Source organism: Rhincodon typus, chromosome 16 (assembly GCF_021869965.1).
Source record: "Rhincodon typus isolate 14 chromosome 16, sRhiTyp1.1, whole genome shotgun sequence".
NCBI lineage: Eukaryota > Metazoa > Chordata > Chondrichthyes > Orectolobiformes > Rhincodontidae > Rhincodon > Rhincodon typus.
Window position 1 is genome coordinate 28,631,294 of NC_063347.1, and position 19,298 is coordinate 28,650,591.

The following is a 19,298-nucleotide window of genomic DNA, read 5'->3' on the forward strand; positions in this document are numbered from 1 at the left end:
TGACTTTAGAGAAATAAAATAATATAGCTTTGCTTTGTTGAAACGTATCTGCCAAGACGTTTAAAAACCAAATGACAATAATTAGAAACATGTTATTTCCAAAGCCATTGCAAAACATACTATTTTGAATTATGGCTTAAGCAACCTTGATTTTTTTTGAAAGAAAAGAGAAGGTTGTTACAGTACCACACCCAGCTACCCATCAGCTAGAGGGATATGACTCAGCATGCAAACTGGGTGTCTCCCCTGCTTACACGAGTCGTCTTGGGCATAATGCAGGCTGGCTGCAAGAGATTATAATAACTTGCCTCCACTGAAGAAACTTGTCCAGAGCAAACATCTTCCTCTCAAATAAAAAAAGCCACGTATGCAGTGAAAAATTTTCATTAAGGCCAGTTTTCTCAGATCAGCACCCAAATGCTCTTGCATCAAGTTTGGCAAAAGATGAGGGGAAGCTTGGAGGAAAGCAAAATCTCCCTAACTTTCAGAATTGTCCATGACCAAAAGGCAGAAGGAAGCCTTCAAATCAGGTAGGTTTATTTGTATTTTTCACATTGTGGCTTGATAAACAAAGCATATGGATTTCCCCCACTGGGGCCGAGAGAAGGAAAGAAAGTTTTAGTATTTTCTAATCAGGATATGCAAATATATTGAGGGTGCTTATTTTTAAAGACATTATGAACATAATTAATGTATTACAGCTGTTGCCATGATCCTGCTGAAAAGCTCCAAACCAACATGCACAATCAGTAGAACTGTTGGAACACTAAAAAAAAAAATTTTAATCAATGAATGAGATCACAAGTGAAAACAGCAGGTACAATAATGATAATGTGGCAAACTACCACCAACACAGAATCAGAGAACCCCTACAGTGCGAAAGCAGGCCATTCAGCCCATCAAGTCCACACTGACCCTTTGAAGAGGATCCCATTCAGACTCAGCCCCCCACCCTATCCCCCATAACCCTGCATTGCCCACGGCTCATCCACCCAGTTTGCACATCCCTCAACACTATTGCGAATTTAGCATGGCCAATCCATCTGACCTGCAGATCTTTGGACTAGGAGAGGAAACCAGGGCGGCCAAAGGAAACCCATGCAGACACAGGGAAAATGTGCAAACTGCACAGTTGCCTTGAAGGTAGAATCAAACTCAGGTCTCCGGCATTGTAAGACAGGCATACTAACCACTGAGCTACCGTGCCACCCATGGCCAAATTGTATATGGACTCTCCTGCTGGTCTGTCATGTCCCCATTTCTGTTCATCCCAAATACAATTCTGCTTTGAAATAATTCTACAAAAACTCAAAATCAGTCAGCAAATTAAAAAAGAACTGCAGATGCTGTAAATCAGGAACAAAAACAGAAGTTGCTGGAAGCTCAGCAGGTCTGGCAGCATCTGTAAAGAAAAAAAATCAGTTAATGTTTCAAGTCCAGTGACCCTTCCTCAGAACTGATGGTCCCTGGGAAAATGCCAGTTTATATGCGGAAAATAGGGAGGGGTGTGGGGGAGGGAGTAAACGATAGGATAGAGCCCGAAGAGCCAGAAGAGCAGTTGGGTAGACAAAGAAGTTGATAACGATCTGGCCAGGAGGGTGAATAGTTTGTTAACGGGGACTGTTAGGTGACTAACAATAGGCAGGGTGTTATGGCAGGCTGTGACCCCCTACCATGATACTATACCAGGCCATAACACCCTACCTATCGTTAGTCACCAACAGTCCCCGTTAACAACTATTCACCCTCCTGGCCAGATCGTTATCAACTCCTTTGTCTACCCAACTGCTCTTCTGGCTCTTCGGGCTCTATCCTATCGTTTACTCCCTCCCCCACACCCCTCCCTATTTTCCGCATATAAACTGACATTTTCCCAGCTACCATCAATTCGGAGGAAGGGTCACTGGACCTGAAACATTAACTCTGATTTTTTTTCTTCACAGACGCTGCCAGACCTGCTGAGCTTTTCCAGTAAATTAAAGTTTTTATTTTAGAAAGTACATAAAAATGAAAGTAGCCAAAAGAAATTGGTTATAGACATGAAAAATAGTTTTTAAAAAAAGCAAGGAATTAAGGGAAACGGTGACAACAATAGATAATGTGCACATAACCTAAAACAAAGAATTTGAGTGTATGTGCAGTAACTAGGTAACAGTTCTGTACAAGCTGAACGCATCCCTTCTGGAATAGGATGCTGTGTCAAGCTCAAAACTTAATACATGAATACAAAGTCAAGTACGACAACAGAAGCCATTCCAGCAACGTGTTCCCATCCTTTTGATGAACATATGAAGATCATTGAAAAAAATCCACATCTATTCAGTCATATACCTACACCAAAATTTATAATAAACACTGCCATCTAGTGAAATAACATTGTTAAAGACAGGAATATTTCTGATTCCAGTTCCTGTTCTGAATCACTTAATAAATTAGTGTGTCATAAAGAAGCTAAGAAAAATAGCTTTACCAACTGCAAAAAGAACATATTTCATCATAAACACTACACTCTATATGGAGTTAAAAATCTGGAAAACTTGCTCCCATATTCTTACAAACTCTTCACGCTCCAAACAAAATACATGAGCAGCCTCCAGCCAATTTTCACACAAACATGTCGGCTAAATGACGCACTTTGTCATCTGCCTCTTGCTAGACAGCTGCTTGTAATCAACAGTTTCCCTTCAAAGCAGGTGCAGAAACTCAGCCCGTTTTTGACATTCACAATCAAACCATTTTGAGAGAAGAAAGTTAACCTCCAAACGCTGCTTAAAGGCAAACCAATTCAGATACCCAATACATAGCTGCCACTTTTTCCTCTAGCTTAACAGTCTAGTGACTAATAACCACAAACTCACGAAACATGTGGTTCACTCACACTGCTAGAAGCTTCTAGACATTTTAAAATATAACTTTCAGAAACTGCATTCATAAAAGAAAACACATTTAACTGCAGTTATTGCCATCTTAAAAATTCCAAATTTCAGGAAGTGATTTCAGGCATCAACTTGTGGATGTCCGAATACCTTTCAACTGAGAGTAAGATTCTGAATCATCCAGTCAGAAGGTCATAAAAATCAAACCTGCAAAGTTATAGACCTATGATAGATCATTCTTGTTATTAACATGTTCTTTTACAACAATCTAGTTCATCTCTTCTGAAAAGCAAAAATTACAGCCAGATGCCTGTCTAACAACATATCCAAAAATGGTTCAGTAAATGTAATGAACTATACAGTATCCAATATAACTGCAGTATTTAACATAATTTCATTTGTACAGCTCAAGATTGTTGAAAGTGCACGAAAGAACACATGATCATTCCCAACGTGAATTAAATTTCAAAATAGGCACAAATGATTGACCCTAAAGCATAACTTGCCAGAATTTCATAGATTAAAAATAATTTGTAAATTTAGAAAAACTGTAATCCTCAAGCCAGAGATAGTAGAAGGACGGTCTAGGCCCGAAACATCAGCTTTCCTGCTCCTCTGATGCTGCTTGGCCTGCTGTGTTCATCCAGCTCTACACCTTGTTATCCTCAAGCCAAACTAGTTTTAAAAATTTGCAAAATACCAAAGTGATCAATGGTACATGGTAGAAAATATTTGTGAAATGTACATATAGGAATATCAATGTTAACTACGGTAAATTGCCCATATGGGGTCCCGACTTCAAAAATTCTAACAGAAGGCCCAGTTTAATTTCTCACCTAGTAACACATTCAATCCTAAATAGAAGTGTTATGACTTAAAGTACAAAATCTTCAAAGAGCATTGCGATGGCCTAAGAAAGCTAGATATTTTCGAAGAACAACCCAACACTACGGTAATTGTTCAGAAACAATGGTGTATAAGACCAAGATATTTGGTGTAAATGATTTACTTCAAACTTGAACTAATTGCTTGCTCCCATCGATGGCCCAAGGGTAACTTTTCAACCAGATTTTATGGTGGTCATAAGTGTAATTTTAAAAGTCCATAACAAATTTAATCAAATATACAAACAACTAGTTAAGTAATTGGACATGTACATCTGGAAAGATATACTGAAATAGTAGCTATTTTGGAAAAAAGATGTCTTCAGTGTATGATAAGTAACGTACTCATACACAGAGTACTGCAATGGAACAGTCTCCTTAATGAATTAGTCCCTTGTTTGAAGCATGCCCATGATGATTTGTCATTGAAGGGCCTTTTTTTTTCTAAAAAAAAGCGATGTTGACAAGAATCTGCAAGCTTTGAACTAAAATTTAAAATTAAAGAGAGTTAAAAAATATTTGCTCTTGACCCTTATTGTTCTGACCAAAAAGCAGCTGGTTTCTAACTTATGTGTCAAACAAATTAGCTCAGGCAACATTTCACATTTCTACAGATCCTTTTTGAAAACTCAACTTCACAACAGCAGCCTGAAAATCAGGAACATCAGTCTCTGTTTTGGCTATCATGTCCCACAGATATACTTGCTTATTGTAATGAGATGAACCCAAAGAAAATGGTTCACAAGTTTCAAGGTCAACAGAAACTAAAACGTTATTTTTTGACAGGGATTTTGACCCTGTGGCAATAATGTGTCCCTTTAACTACTACTTGTATTCCTTAACAGAAGTAAGTAAATTCTATAAAGTTGATTCATCTACAGCCAAGACGTAAGTGGCACACCAGCACCTGGGAGCTAAATATCTAGAATAAGTAAGGAACCTTTCTATTTGTGCTCTTAAAGACAGCAATTCAATTCTTTTAGCCAGGTTTCAGATAGACTAAATGCAGCTGAAGGACTTTTTTTCAGGGATTCAATAAGAAAAGCTAAAACGAATTAAATATAAATGCAAGGTAACTGCATAATTTCCTTCAAAGACAAAAACAGAAACTGCTGGCAAAACTCAGCAGATCTGGCAGTATCTATAGGAACAGAGCAGAGTTAATATTTTAGATTCAGTGACCGAAGAGTTTCATGCATCTGCAGTTCTTTGTTTTATATTAATTTTCCTTCCAGTCTTGGTTTCAGGGAGAAGTATTTCCAGATCTTCATTTGCAACAGTGAAAGTTGAGGTCAGGAACTCTGAAGACATTGTCACCCCTCAACTACGTCAAGCAGCAACTGTGTGTTTAAGTGAGGACAAAATGGCCATTCCTGCTCCCAATCCATATTCATTTGGCAGGAATTATTTCTGTAGGTCCCCTGCAATTGCCTCACTGCAGAGTTGCCTGATCCACTGACTAAGGCCATTCCACCAGTTCAAAGTTGATACATGTATAGATGACAATTCCCCGACTGAAAGCTCCAGATGGTCCAGCAACATTGCAGCTCCTTTGGCCACTCTATCCCAGATTGCTGCCTACTGTGCACAAGTAATCAAACACTTATCCATTCATCTGACAATGCAACATACTGCAGTATTAAAGCACCTCACTCTACCACTCCATAAAAAGGTTCAACTTCACACTTCGAACATTTGAAAAACGTTGGCATAGCATATCCATTGCAACAAAACATACATTTATATAGTGCTTTTAAATATAGTACATATCCCAAGCTGTTCCATAGAGTCATAATTTGACAAAAATTAGCACTAAGCATAAGAATAAATCAGTCGTACAGCTAATCAAAAGTCATAATCAGAAAGACAAGTCTTAAGTGCCTTCAGGAGGCTGAGACAGATTTGGGAAAGAACTCATGAGTTCAGGGCTTCAGCTCAATTCTACATCAAAAAATTACCAACGATTCCATTTCATGAGAGAATACACGTTTACCACCTGCAATTTCCAGCAAATTATGTGCATCATTAGACTTCAAAATATACATCCTACACAAATAGGAAGCTCTTACAAAAGAGGATTTGCTTTTAAAAACATGACAAAGAAATGAATCAGTTCAGATATTTACCTTCCACCTCCCTCTTTCATTGAGGCTCAATGCTCCTTTCGTATTGTAAAACAGTTTCAAAAAGAGCAGTACCACACAGCTCTAAGATCCTTACCCTCCACAGATTTCACAATGACAAGCTATGCTGCAGTGGAAACCACCAAGTTTGCAGTCATCTAATAGAGAGGGAAGACTGGTAATATCAACACAAGTTTTGACTAATAACTACCGCCTATTTCAGGGTAGCACAAAAAAAGTAACTCATCACCCATTCATCTCCTGTGTTACAGGACTGCGCAGCTAGAGAAGAAAAACAGAAATGTAATGTCAAACAGCAACACAAAAAAAGACAAGAATTTGTCAGCTGAGAGATTTTTCAAAGCAAAACTACAATCTTTTTCTAAACTCTTGCAAGTCCTAATATACATAATGTGTCATGCATGCACTAACTATGATTATATGGAACTTTGGATGTTCTAAACCAAAGCTGGCCAAATCCTAAGAGCAAATACTCACATTTGCTCAATTCAAATCAAATTTCCTTCCCCTTTCAATGGCCTCAAACTTGCTAGCACAATCTGCAGATAATTTATCCCATTTGTAGTACTTGCATTACCTTAGCCTACACAAACCCAGACATAACATAGAACTAAAAACTTTCTACAGCAAAGTGTCGAAACAGGCCAGCGTCTGCAGCTGTCTCACCAACATAACTTGCAATGTTAGAGATTGTTAAAGCAGCTTGCCACAGTACAATACACATATAACTGATGTACCCTCAAGACATGACCTGAGTATTCTCAGACTAGGCTTTACAATTCATAACAGGTTTGCAACTTGTTAAAATAGAGGATCCTTCAGTAGGATACCTGAATAGTAACAATTTGCAGTTCTATAAAAACTAACAGGAAGTAGCTTTGGAGGGTTGAGAGGTTGTCCCATATGACATCCAGTTTATAGATTGAAAGGACTTGAGGCATCAGAATCATTCCTCACTTTTTATTTACAGTAATGTTCCACCACCCAAGGGTGACACATTCCTGGAAAACCTCGTAAAGTTGTGGATTTCAGAAACAGCGAATATGATGGGTGGCACATCCATTCAGGAGATAAACGCATGGTACCCTTTCCACTCCAGGAAGTAAACATTCTTTGAAGTTTTTATCTTTAAAACCACTGATAAACAAAGATTAGACTTTCAGTCAGTGAAAAAGTATACACTAGACTTTGCACAGCTTAGTGTATTTGTGCAGGGCAGACACATGAATGAAACACTGCACTCAGTGAATTGCCCAGTAAAATTACAATGACTAAACAGCAAGTGCTGTGTAAGAGCAATGTTTTTTCCACAGGTTCTACATTGCATTTTTTCAACCTAAGCTATAAATAAGCAACAAATCAGGTAAAGTTTAACATTTATAACAAAAGGATAACAAAACCCTGAAATGAATTTAATTCTGTCTCAAACTTCCTAAAGCAACGGATGACAAATGAATGTGGTAAACAAACAGAGCCTGCTTGTGACAGCTGCACAGTTAATTTGGTGATTAGTTATAATCGGTTACCTGGTCAGGAGGGAATGACCCAGTCTTTTGAATTTTTCAGTATGTAAGGACTGAAGGTTGTTGCTCATGCAGAGTCCAGCTCAATAGAGTACCAATGTAACAGAGTACTTGTTCAGACAAGGAATTTAACAGTAGGGGAAAGAGATGTTGCCTGGTCTTCGAGTGTTTTGAGAGAGGACTTGAAACACAAAAACCTGAGTTGAAATCTAGAGGCATAAAGTAAGCAGGTAAGTTATTTGTTGCTGTGTTGCAAGGGATTTTCTCTCTAAATAACGGCAGTCTTAAAATATGATACTAAAATGTACAGTTTAATTAGTTAAACAACTTGCTAGAGTTACAAATAATTTTTGAATAAAGTTTTAACTAAACTTTCTTAATTATTTAATTAATTGAAGATACAACACAGAAGGCTGTCTCTCTGCACTGCAAAATGCTTGTAGACAATTGGACCATCCTGAATGAACATGCATATAGGAGATATCTCCATCTCAGGTCTCTTCTGCTCAAAGTTCTTGAGCTCTAATGCAAGTTGGAAAGGCTTTTACATGTAGGAATTGGGTGGTGGGAGTGGGGGTCAAATTCCTTTTCGACAGTGTCAACCAGAAGACAGCCATACCTGGAAGGAACTGGCAGAAGGTGCCAGGTTCAAGAAGTGACAGGAATCTGGGTAGCTGAGATATAGGAAAACATGAAAAGGTTGTCATGACCAAAAGGTATGATGCACTCACTGTCCAAGAGGCCAAGAAGAAAGGCAGCATGGCAGATAGCCCAAACGCAGGCGATGGTAATATGGCTCTGAAGACCGGAGTGCTGAGGGAACTAAGGGAACTGGCTGGAGTACAAATAGCAATACAGTAGTTATTAGGGACCCTATAATTATGTAAAAAGATGGTATTCTCTGCAACCACATTAACAATCCCAAAAGGTGCCAGGACAAGGATTATCTCATGAGCTCCAGCAAGGAACTTTGAATGGGAGGTCATATTTCTAACTGTCATGATCCACATTTAAACAAACATGATTATTGAGAAAGGAAAAAGTATTGTGCAAAGCGCCTTAGGAGTTCGGCACTAAATTATTTGCTTTCATTTGATTTATTGTCACATGTATCTAAGTACAGTGAAAAGCTTTGTCTGTGAGCAGTACAGACAAATCATATAAGCAAGGACACACAGATCATAGGATGGAAAAAAGAACTTGGACAGAGTGAGGCTCACAAGTTAAACCACACAGGACGTGCGTGAAGCAAGATCAACATTAACAAGGTCAATATTATTTGAAGTTAGTGAGCACATTCATCAGCCTAATAACATCAGGGAAGAAGCTGTTCTAGAACATGTTGAAGCATGTGTTCAAGCTTCTTTATCTCGTGCTTGATGGAACAGGTTGTAGATGGTCACCACTGGAGCGCGATAGGTCTTTGATGATGTTGGCAGCCTTTCTGCAGCAACAGGCCGTGTAAATGGAGTCCATGGATGGAAGGTTGGCTTTCGTGATGGTCTGGGCAGTGAACACAACCTTCTGTAGTTTCTTACAGTCTTGGGCAGAGCAGTTGCCATACCAGGCCGTTATGCAACCGGATAGTATGCTGTCTATGGTGCATCTGTAAAAGCTGGTGAAGATCCTTATGGACTTGCTGAATTTCATAAGCCGCCTGAGGGAGAAGAGTTGTTGTGCCTTCCTGACTGTTGCATCTACGTGGGAAGTCCAGGACAGCTTGTCGGTTATCGTCACTCCTAGAAGCTTGATGCTGTCAACCCTCTCAACCTCTGCTCCGTTGATGCTGATGGGGGAGTGTTCTCCTCCTTTCTTCTGAAGTCAATGATTAGTTCTTTAGTTTTGTCGACATTGAGAGAGAGGTTGTTATCACTGCATGACACCACCAAGCCCTCTGTCTCCTTTCTGTATCTGACTCATCGGTGTTTGATATCTGCCTTACCACAGTGGGTGTCATCAGCTAACTTGTAGGTGGCATTCGTTTGTAATTTGGCAACGCAGTCATGCTTGTACAAGCAGTATGGTAGGGGGCTGAGAATGCATCCTTGGGGTCTTCAGTGTTGAGTGTTATTGTGGAGGAGGTGCAGTTGTCTATCTTCACTGACTGCAGTCTATGGTCAGGAAGCTGAGGATCCAGTTACAGAGGGCAGAGCCAAGACTGATGTCTCAGGGTTTTGAGATCAGTGTGGAGGGGATAATGGTGTTGAAGGCGGAGTTGTAGTGGATAAGCAGGAGTCGGATGTAGGTGTCCTTGTTGTCCAAATGCTCCAGGGATGAGTGCAGGGCTAGGGAAATAGAGGCTGAATACAGCTGTTACATAGGTAGGCAAATTGCAGGGGATCAAGCAGGCTGGGAGACTAGAGTTGATGTGGGCCATGACCAGCCTCTCGAAGCACTTCATGAATATGGAGGTCAAAGCCACTGGGCGGTAATCATTAGAAAGCAGAACCTCAAATAACTTCTTGATTACCGCGCAAGCTATTCGCAGATTGGCTCCAAAGCAGACAATCCCAAGAATTAATACATAGCTAAATGGCGAGTATGGGAAAGAGAGATACCTTTCTATTGGATACCAGTCTGGGACAGGAAGAAGCTGTACCAAAGGAATGGTGTCCACCTGAACAAGGATAGGTTCTGAGATTGTATAAGGAGGGTCAAAAGAGAAGTAGCACAAGGTTTACAGGAGTGAGGTTGGTGTTGAGAGGTTGAGGTTGTGAAGAGATGTAGAAGAAACACAAGTAACATAAATTAAAAAACACAATACAGAAGAGAAAAAGGAAGGTACTAAGAAAGAAACATTGAACACAGGGAATAAAGAAAGAGTTAAAGAACAGAAGTCTAACAAGATGGCTTAACAAAGTGAAAGAAAATATGATTTACGATTTTAAATAATTTTAAATCATATTTCCTATGTATAGCAATGCAAGGAAGCTGGCATGAATCATATTTCGGGAGGAACTAAACACGATGGGGATAATGAAGTACGACAACAAAAAAATTAGGACAGGGAATTAAATATTTCAGGATATATTTAGAAAGGACAGAGAAGGGAAAAAATTTGGAGTGACTACTTATTAGAGACAAGAGAATGCCCACAAAGAAAGGGTCACTGCTATCAACAAGACAAAAATGGAATATTTACCAATAGAGAGAGACAAAATAAAAATCACACGAGTGAATGTAATCAATAGGCTCCCAAACAGTGGAAGGGAATTGAAAAAGGCAATACAGGCAAATTGGGTAATATAGTTTAAAAGAAATAAGGTTAAAAATGAAATTTCCTGTGATTTAAGTGGATGGAAGAGGTAGGTAAATCGAGTAAGAGAAGTGAAATGTTCCAATAACAGGCACATGATTATTTTTTAAACCCAATAATTGAAGAATGAAATGAACAGAGAAGATTTGCTAATGAATCTAGACATGGTGGTGGGGTAGGGAAGAGAGAGAGAGAGAGAGAGAGAGAGAGAGAGAGAGAGAGAGAGAGAGAAAGAGAAAGAGAAAGAAGCCCGAGCAGAGCACAGAAGTAGTAAACGCAGGAGGAATAAGAACAGAGGATGCTGAAAATACTCAGCAGGTCAGGTAGCATGACAGCAACAGAATTAACTGGTTAAGTCAATGATGACCCTTCCAAATTCTGATTAAAGAACAAGACCCGAAGCTTGAACAGTTTTTCTCCCCAGATACTTGCTGGCCTCCTCAGCATTCCCAGCTTAATTTTGGATTTCCAACATCTGTAGTATTTTGCTTTTATATTAAGTTACAATCACAAATGCCTATATGTACCCCTACATAATAAACTTTAGGATGGTAGATAAGAAAATAAGAATGACAAAAAGTGGTTACTAGATTGGGAGTAAGAAATACAGAATTTACAATAGAGTATATGACCAGAAGAACAGATTTCCTCTTCTGAGAAACAGCATTACTACAGATCACCAAATTCACCGTCACCAAAATAAAATCCAATAGGGAATTTGAAAGAAACTTCTTCACCCAAAATGTAGCAAGAATACGAAACTTAACAATAGGAAGTGATTGAAGCAAATAGCACTAATAGAAGTCAGACAAGTACATAGGAGGAGAAGAGAAAAAGGGATACAAAATAGATGCAGAAAAATAAGAACAGTGGAAGATAAACACTCGCCAAAGGCTCTGCTCTGTGTCATGTATCCTACAAAGAAAAACAAAATCTTCAGGATAAAAATGTAAATAAAGAGGAGAAAATGCAACATTTTGCTATAATTCAACAATTTTATTCAATACTTCACAGCTGCTGTTCCATCTGCAGAAATCTTTAAATCAATCCAAAAAAACATTAAAAAGAGCAAAAGCACAATTTTCATTCAGAAATTTTATTCACTGCCTCCTTCCCTTACAGACAACACCATCATCCGTCAAAACAAAAACTGAAAACAGAAAGTTCATTCATGACAGTAATGAGTTATTCAGCCCCTCAGCAAAATCAAGGCTTATCCTCAACTTCATTCTACCTACATCCCTAGGCTGTGTACAACATAAATTCATATTTCTCAGTTTTGAAATTTTCAACTGACCTAGTCTCATCAACTTTTGAAATTGGTGGGAGGCAGGAGGAATTTGAAATTTCAATGCATTTGGTCGAGTCTCCTTAAGACACTGCATATATTACACCTGCATTTTTCTAGCCCTTAAAGTCATATTTTTGCATATACTCAGCATACAAGGCTACACTCCGTTTTCAGCCACAACATGATATACTCACATTAGTAATTCATTTTTCATCCCACAATTGTTTGTTTTATTTACTGACATGATATAACTGGATGGAGTGGGTCAAGCAGCTGATTCAGTCTCTGTGCAAAGGTGCACATGAATGAGACATACACATTCTAGCCAGAAACTTAAGATGTCTGGGAAACATGGGCTATGATGAAACGTGTGACAGAATCTGATAAGTCTGGCAGGGCCTGTCTCGACATTAGGAGCCCCATCTCTCGCAACACAACAGCTAGTTGTCAAATTAAGGGGGCACAACTGCTTGTTGATAGCACAACTCGCCTCATGTACCATCAACTTTGTATCTTACCAAATCAAGGAAACTCAAAATGGAAGTCAAAACAGTGAGTTCAGCTTGCTGCTTCCTCCATGTTAGACACCAGGCACCAACATCTCAGGCTACATTCCATGGGTACCAGCCAAGCACCCCACGTCCACGGACATTGGCATCCAATATGTCCCAGCCTGTAAGAACCCTCATAGGTCATCTCATATCAACTTACAGAATGCATTGACACTTTAAATGTCAAACCAGCAACTATCACTGTAAATGATGTAGCAAGGACACAAAGCTCAGGGACATACATCCAACTCTGGACTGGGCCAGGCTACATCTCCGTGCTCTTTGCTCACCATTATAGCACTCACTCACTTGGGCCTGACCTGGATACTCTCAGCATCTCTGCCTTACATTGGTTTTTGTGTTTTGTCCCCTCAGCCATAGAGGGGCCATGCTCTCAGTACTTAGTATTGCTCTGCCATTTCGCACACACAGACAAGCATGTCGTGGTTACCAGCAGGCCTCCGTCAAGTCAAAGAGGATAACCTTTGAAGTTCTTGCGAACAACTTCATCTGAAGGCATTACTAGATAGACAACGCCAAGAGGACACAGTATGCCCAAAACACTGGCCACACTACTCAATACCAAGAACATATCAGAACTGACAACAAGACTCCTACGACCACTAGGAATCATGGTAGCACACAAACCCACAGCCACACTACAACAAACACTCAAGGACCAAAGACCCCACATCCATGACATGCAGGACCAACGTAGTTTACAAAATACCTTGCAATGACTGCAAACATTACATTGGCCAGACCAGAAGGAAACTGGCCAACAGGATACACGAACACCAGCTAGCAGCATAACAACACGACAAACTTACTGTCATCTCAGTGCATTCGGACAATGAAAGCTGTCAATTTAACCAGGATAACGTGGCCATCCTAGCTCAAGCCAACCACAGACATGCACAGGAATTCCTCGAGGCCTGATTTTCAACCCATATTGCAAACAAACATGTGAAATTAGTCCCATTATACAAACTCATGCAAAAAAAAACCAGAAATGACACAACCCAACTTAACAGACCAGATCATATAAATTCCAGGTGGAGCAAAACAACATCGCTTCATCAGAGGCTGCATTGATGTTACCTAGCATGTTGATGAAACGTCTGTACAATAACCAGGACGAGGAGGAATTCCTCCTCAGGCAGTTGAGTGTCTTTGGAACTCCTGTCCCGACAGCTTTCTGTGACAAGAGTCCTTGTGTATATTTAAGATAAATAGATTCTCGTTCAGTAGGGTAATCAAGACTTACAAGGAAAATGAACACAAGGAATGCCAGATCAGCCATTATCCTATTGAATAGCAGAGCAGGCTCGAGGGGCTCAACTACCTACATCTGTTCCTATTTCTTACAGTCTTATGATCTAATTTGACTTTGGCAAAGATGCAAAATATTTTTAAAGAATGGACTAATGTTGTGAAATTAGAAAAACAGGATATTTTTGTTAAAAGGAATATTTTAGGTTGTTTTATTTAGAAAGCTGGTGACTGTCTCAGAATTTTGGAGATTGTTTTAGTTGCCGTGCTGAAATTTGAGTTTTCGGAGCAGGTTGTTGAACGTGAACTGGCCCAGCTGGGGTTTGGTGGGGTAGCAGGGGAGAGAGAGATTTCACTCCCAATTCCACTCTCAGCCCCTGTATTTTCAGCGTTGATAAGAACAGAAGGCAAAGTTGAACACAGGATACAAAGTTCTAGATATGTCAAAGTTTTTCTTGAACCATAAGTTTTGTCAATAAAACACAGTTCATATAGACATGAATGATTTATGCAGGGTTACATGTGGTGTCTCCTGAATAAACTCATTTTCAGCTAGCAATCTGTAACATTACTGTACTTGATCGGTCCCTGATGAATATTAAATAAAACATGGAAAAAGGGAAATACAGAAAAGGGTCATTTAAAGTTTAGGCAGTTTGTGTCATTACTCCCTGAAGCTATTGTGAAACGATAATATTTTAATAACTGCTGCAGTGTTTGTGCGTGTGTGTATATATAAAAGGATTTGGACATTTGGTAGTATTCATTTTTTTCCACTTTTGCCCTGGAATAGCTCCACAAAATCCACACCTCATTGTCTTGGCTATGGAGTTTTTCCATCGTACATCACAGTCTTCAGGTTCTGTACATCTTGGGCAGAAGGACTAACTTTTCACCCTTCTAAACCATTACATTTACAAACTGGCAAGATTCACGTAAATCCCTATAACTGAATGCATTTTGATTTTGACAGTGAGACGGATCTTAAACACAACAACAACGTCAAGGTTTACAGTAGATTTTCACATTCCCACCTTATCAAGGCCTCTCAGAATCTTGCAGTCATCACTTACTGCAGCAGATACAAGCCTAACGTGTCCAATCTTTCCTCATAAGAGGACCCATTCCACGTAAACATTCTCCAAATTACCTCCAACACATTTCCATCCTTTACATTCCTGTATGCTTACATTGTTTAATACTTACCGCATCAGTACTACTAACATGCATTGCTGCTATGTGAACTGTACATTTTGATAGTGAAAACAGTGGTCCAACAAGTTAACCTATCGTTCTGATTGGTTATTTCACCAGGCTGACTATATCTTCTTTAAAGATAATCCTTCTCATTTCTGCTACATATTCAAATTTGTATGCCATCTGTAAACTTTGAATGAAACTCAACGGGTCGTGCAGCATCCGTAGACAGAGCGTGTACAAGATAGCACGTGCTCCAAGAGAAACTGAGTTAACATTTCAAGTCCAGTCAAAACAGCTCTGTCACAGGGTCACTGGACTTAGAACATCAACGCTTTCTCTCCCTGCAAATGCTGCCAGAGCTGTCGAGTTTCTCCAGTATTCTGTGTTTGTTTCAAATTCCAGCATCTGCAGTATTTTGCCTTTACTAGAGTTCTCGGAGACTACTGCTATCTACATGGAGGAGATGTTGATTGCGGCCAAAGCTTCTGCACCCTCCTCTTCCTTCATTCAGCAAAGCGGGATGCATCCTATGATGATACTTATTCAATTCTGTTAGCTTCAATTACCTTTCCCTCATCAATCCTTATCTTACCCAATTTCTCCAAACCTTATAAAGAATTTTGATAATGAAATGCAAAGTTTTTTAAATTTTCTGGCAACATTGAACTAAATAGCACAGTAACTAGAAATTTGCAAAATAATTAATTAAGTGGTCAAAACTGGCACATAAAATTCAGTATCAAGTGTAAGACAGCTACTTTGGGCCTAAGAAAGTTAAATTAAGATTGTTTCTTGTCATTTAGAAAACAATGAACTGTGAACGGAGAGTGTGATTTTGGATTTCTGTAGGTTACATGGGGCAGGGGCTCATTGGAGGAGAGAGAAGGAAGCTGCAAGAGGACAGGGAGAAAAGAGAGAGAGGTATCAAATTTTTGGGGGGGCGCGGGGCAGGTGTCAGTGGAGTTAAAAGAGAGGAGGAAGCTACAAAAGAAGAAGGAACTGTTTCAAACTGGTCAACAAAGAAACACTCAACTAACTAGGTGCTAGGAAATCACAATCACTGAGGCACTGAGTTACTTGCTAAAGATAGTGGAATCTCTAGCTTAATTTGCATGTGTTCAGAAGCTACTACATAAAGAAAATGCAATTATAATGAATAATAAGTCAGTTGTTAAATTTAAATCCAAGATTACAATGCAGTAACCTAGGGCACTAACTGCTTGGTTAAAAATCTTATAGCTTTTTGAATGTATGATAGAAATGCACTCACCAATCTATAAGTCATGTTTTTTGCATGCAGAAGTATGAGCAAGTTATTTTCAGAAGACCTGTTGTTGCTAACTTATGCCACTGTTTTGGGTCTATATAAATACAGTGGTTGCTAGGAAGCTAATGCTTTCGCTGGCTGTTGTGGCTTTAGATTTAATGGAGAGCTTATAATTGCTGAAATATTCAATGAATTCTTCTTCTTGTGCTTCGTTGCCCCATTTGTCAACACAGATAGAAGTAGTAATGTTACTATGTGAATGCGTCACTAAAGCAGTTATTGAGAATGAGCAAGTAGTCCTGAAAACCAAATGAAACTCCCTAAAATCAAAAAGTAGCAGTCAAATAACTTTTGTGACAACAAGGTGCAGGGCTGGATGAACACAGCAGGCCAAGCAGCATCATAGGAGCAAAGAGGCTGACGTTTCGGGCCTAGACCCTTCATCAGAAAATAACTTTTGTGCCCTGAATCTTACATCTACTGACAGCAACTATATCAGTGTCACCATTCATGCTTTCTTAGGCCTGTACCAAATGCATTACACTATTGTTTGATGCATAACATCTACCTTAGCGATATAATTCACCCTTTGTCATTAAATAATTTTGTCTAATAGTCTTAATCAGCACACAATTGCAGTGGATACAACCTTCCAATGATTAAACAGAGTCTATCAGAACAAGTGTTGGATACCCAAGCTAAATTCTCAGTCGACATGATATTTTAGTCAGATATTTCTTAATCCTTCTGCCGAATCAATGATATTTAGCTGGTATTTCTCATTGTATGATGTTTTTACAGTATCAAAGGCAAATAACATGTACAAGCTAATGAATTAAGAGCAGGAATAGGTCAGCCTGCTCCATCATGGTTGATCTAAACTTTCAATATTCCCATCTATCCAGGTTAGCCTTTAACCCAGTCTTAAAAAGCATCTACTTACTTCTGCCTTTAAAAAAAAAATCAAATTCTGCCTTTCAGTAGAGGATTCCAAAGACATACGGCCTTACATGAGGAAATAAAAATACTCCTCAACTGTCTTAAACAGTTTTTAAACAATGACTCTCAGCTCTTGACTCATCCACAAAAGGAAACATCCATCCTGTTAAAACCCCTCAGGATCCTCTGTTTCAAACAAGTCGCCTCTTGCTTTTCTAAACTCCAGTAGATGCATGCTTATGTTGTCCATCTTTGCCAAACAACACAAACATAACCCCCATTCCTGGTATTGGTCCAGTCACCTATGAATTGTTTCCAATACATTTACACATCTCCTTAAAAAAGGAGGCCAGTACAGTATACAGTTCAACAGGTTTTTTTTGTTTTATTCATTAATTGAACGTGGACTAGCTAAGTCTGCATTTACCACCACCCAAACTGCTCCGAGCCTAACCTTGGGTCTACAGTCACGTATTAGCTAGACTAGGTAAGGATGGCAGAGTTCCTTCTCTAAAGGACCCGATGGGGGTTTTCATAGCAAATTGAGGGTGGTCAATTAGCCTATTTTATTCAACATTAGCTGTACTGAAATCAAAATTTCACCATTTACCACAACGCGATTCAAACCCATACACCAAAACACTAACTTGGTTATTACCACTACCACTACTGATATTACCTTCTCTAATGGTCTCGATAATGCCCTATATAAAATTGAAGCATGTACTCCATACCTTTGTATTTAACTCAACTTGCAATAAACACCAACATTCTACTACCTTTGATAATTACGTACTGCACATGTATATTAACCTTTTACAATTAGTGCACTAGGACATCCAGATCCTGCAGCATTTCAGAATTCCAGAAATACTCACCATTTTAAAATATGCCTTTCTTTTTATCCTTCCTGCTAAAATGGAGAATTTCATATCCTTAATTAAAACATTAATTATGCCTGAATCTGTTATTTTTGGCTCTTCCATCTGTAAAATTATTTCCGACTATAAAAGAAAATCTTCATTTGTATTGACAAAGCACTCAAGATAGATAAGTATTATTAGCATTTGCAACCACATAGACATATTTCACACGATCAAATCTTCAGCAGCACAACAAAGCAGAGCTGACAAACATAATCCAGACTGGAAATGAAATCAATGCTCAAAATTTCCCAGTATCAATTTGAAGAGTTTGGAGATGCCTAACCTTAGAGAGCAACAGAAAAGTATACCTGGATTTTAGAATAGATGGACACAACAAAATGGAAGAGCAAGTCATAGAGAGTGCCAGGGTACTATAGAAAGTGCTCTTATCAAGAAGGGCCTGGTTAGTAAGAAGGGGGACCGAGGAGCTGGACAAGTCAGGGAGTGACTCTACTCTCCCAGAGAAGAGGGACAGGACAGCACCCAACTTACAGAATAGTTCAACAATGGCTTTTAATCAGTGAACTATGAAAGGGCTGATTGTGAAATGTGACCACAAAAAAGCAGTAATGGATAAATAAATACCCGACAGAGGCATGATGCAGTGAATCAGCAAAGATAAGTCTTAAAATGAATTCCCACGAGGAGCTCGAACAGTTCATACACTTCACTAACACCTTCCACCCCAACCTTAAGTTTACCTGGACCATCTCTAACACCTCTCTCCCCTTCCTGGACCTCTCTGTCTCCATATCGGGCAACCACCTAGAAACCGATATTCATTTCAAGCCCACCGACTCCCACAGCTACCTAGAATACTCCTCCTCCCACCCACCTTCCTGCAAAAATGCTATCCCCTATTCCCAATTCCTTCGCCTCCGCCGCATCTGCTCCCAGGATGAGGCATTCCACTCCCGTACATCTCAGTTGTCCTCGTTTTTCAAGGACCGTAACTTCCCCTCCTCGGTGGTCGAGAACGCCCTCAACCGTGTCTCCCACATCTCCCGCACCTCATCCCTCACACCCCGTCCACGCAATAAAAACCAAAAAAGAATCCCCCTCGTCCTCACGTACCACCCCACCAACCTCCGGATCCAACGCATCATCCTCCGACACTTCCGCCATCTGCAATCCGACCCCACCACCAAAGACATCTTTCCCTCCCCACC

The 19,298-nt window shown here is 39.5% G+C and overlaps 1 protein-coding gene and 1 long non-coding RNA gene across 3 annotated transcripts in view; one reads left to right on the forward strand and one right to left on the reverse strand.

Annotated features, from left to right (window-relative positions):
- The window catches only part of LOC109925951 (ERC protein 2), a 591,163-nt gene that overhangs the window by 498,283 nt on the left and 73,582 nt on the right, over nucleotides 1-19,298 (reverse strand). The window lies entirely within an intron of this gene.
- The window catches only part of LOC125485121, a 26,798-nt gene continuing 7,772 nt past the window's right edge, over nucleotides 273-19,298 (forward strand). Inside the window, exon 1 of the long non-coding RNA XR_007263897.1 lies at nucleotides 273-530. This is a non-coding gene — a long non-coding RNA (uncharacterized LOC125485121). The remainder of the gene's footprint in view (nucleotides 531-19,298) is intronic.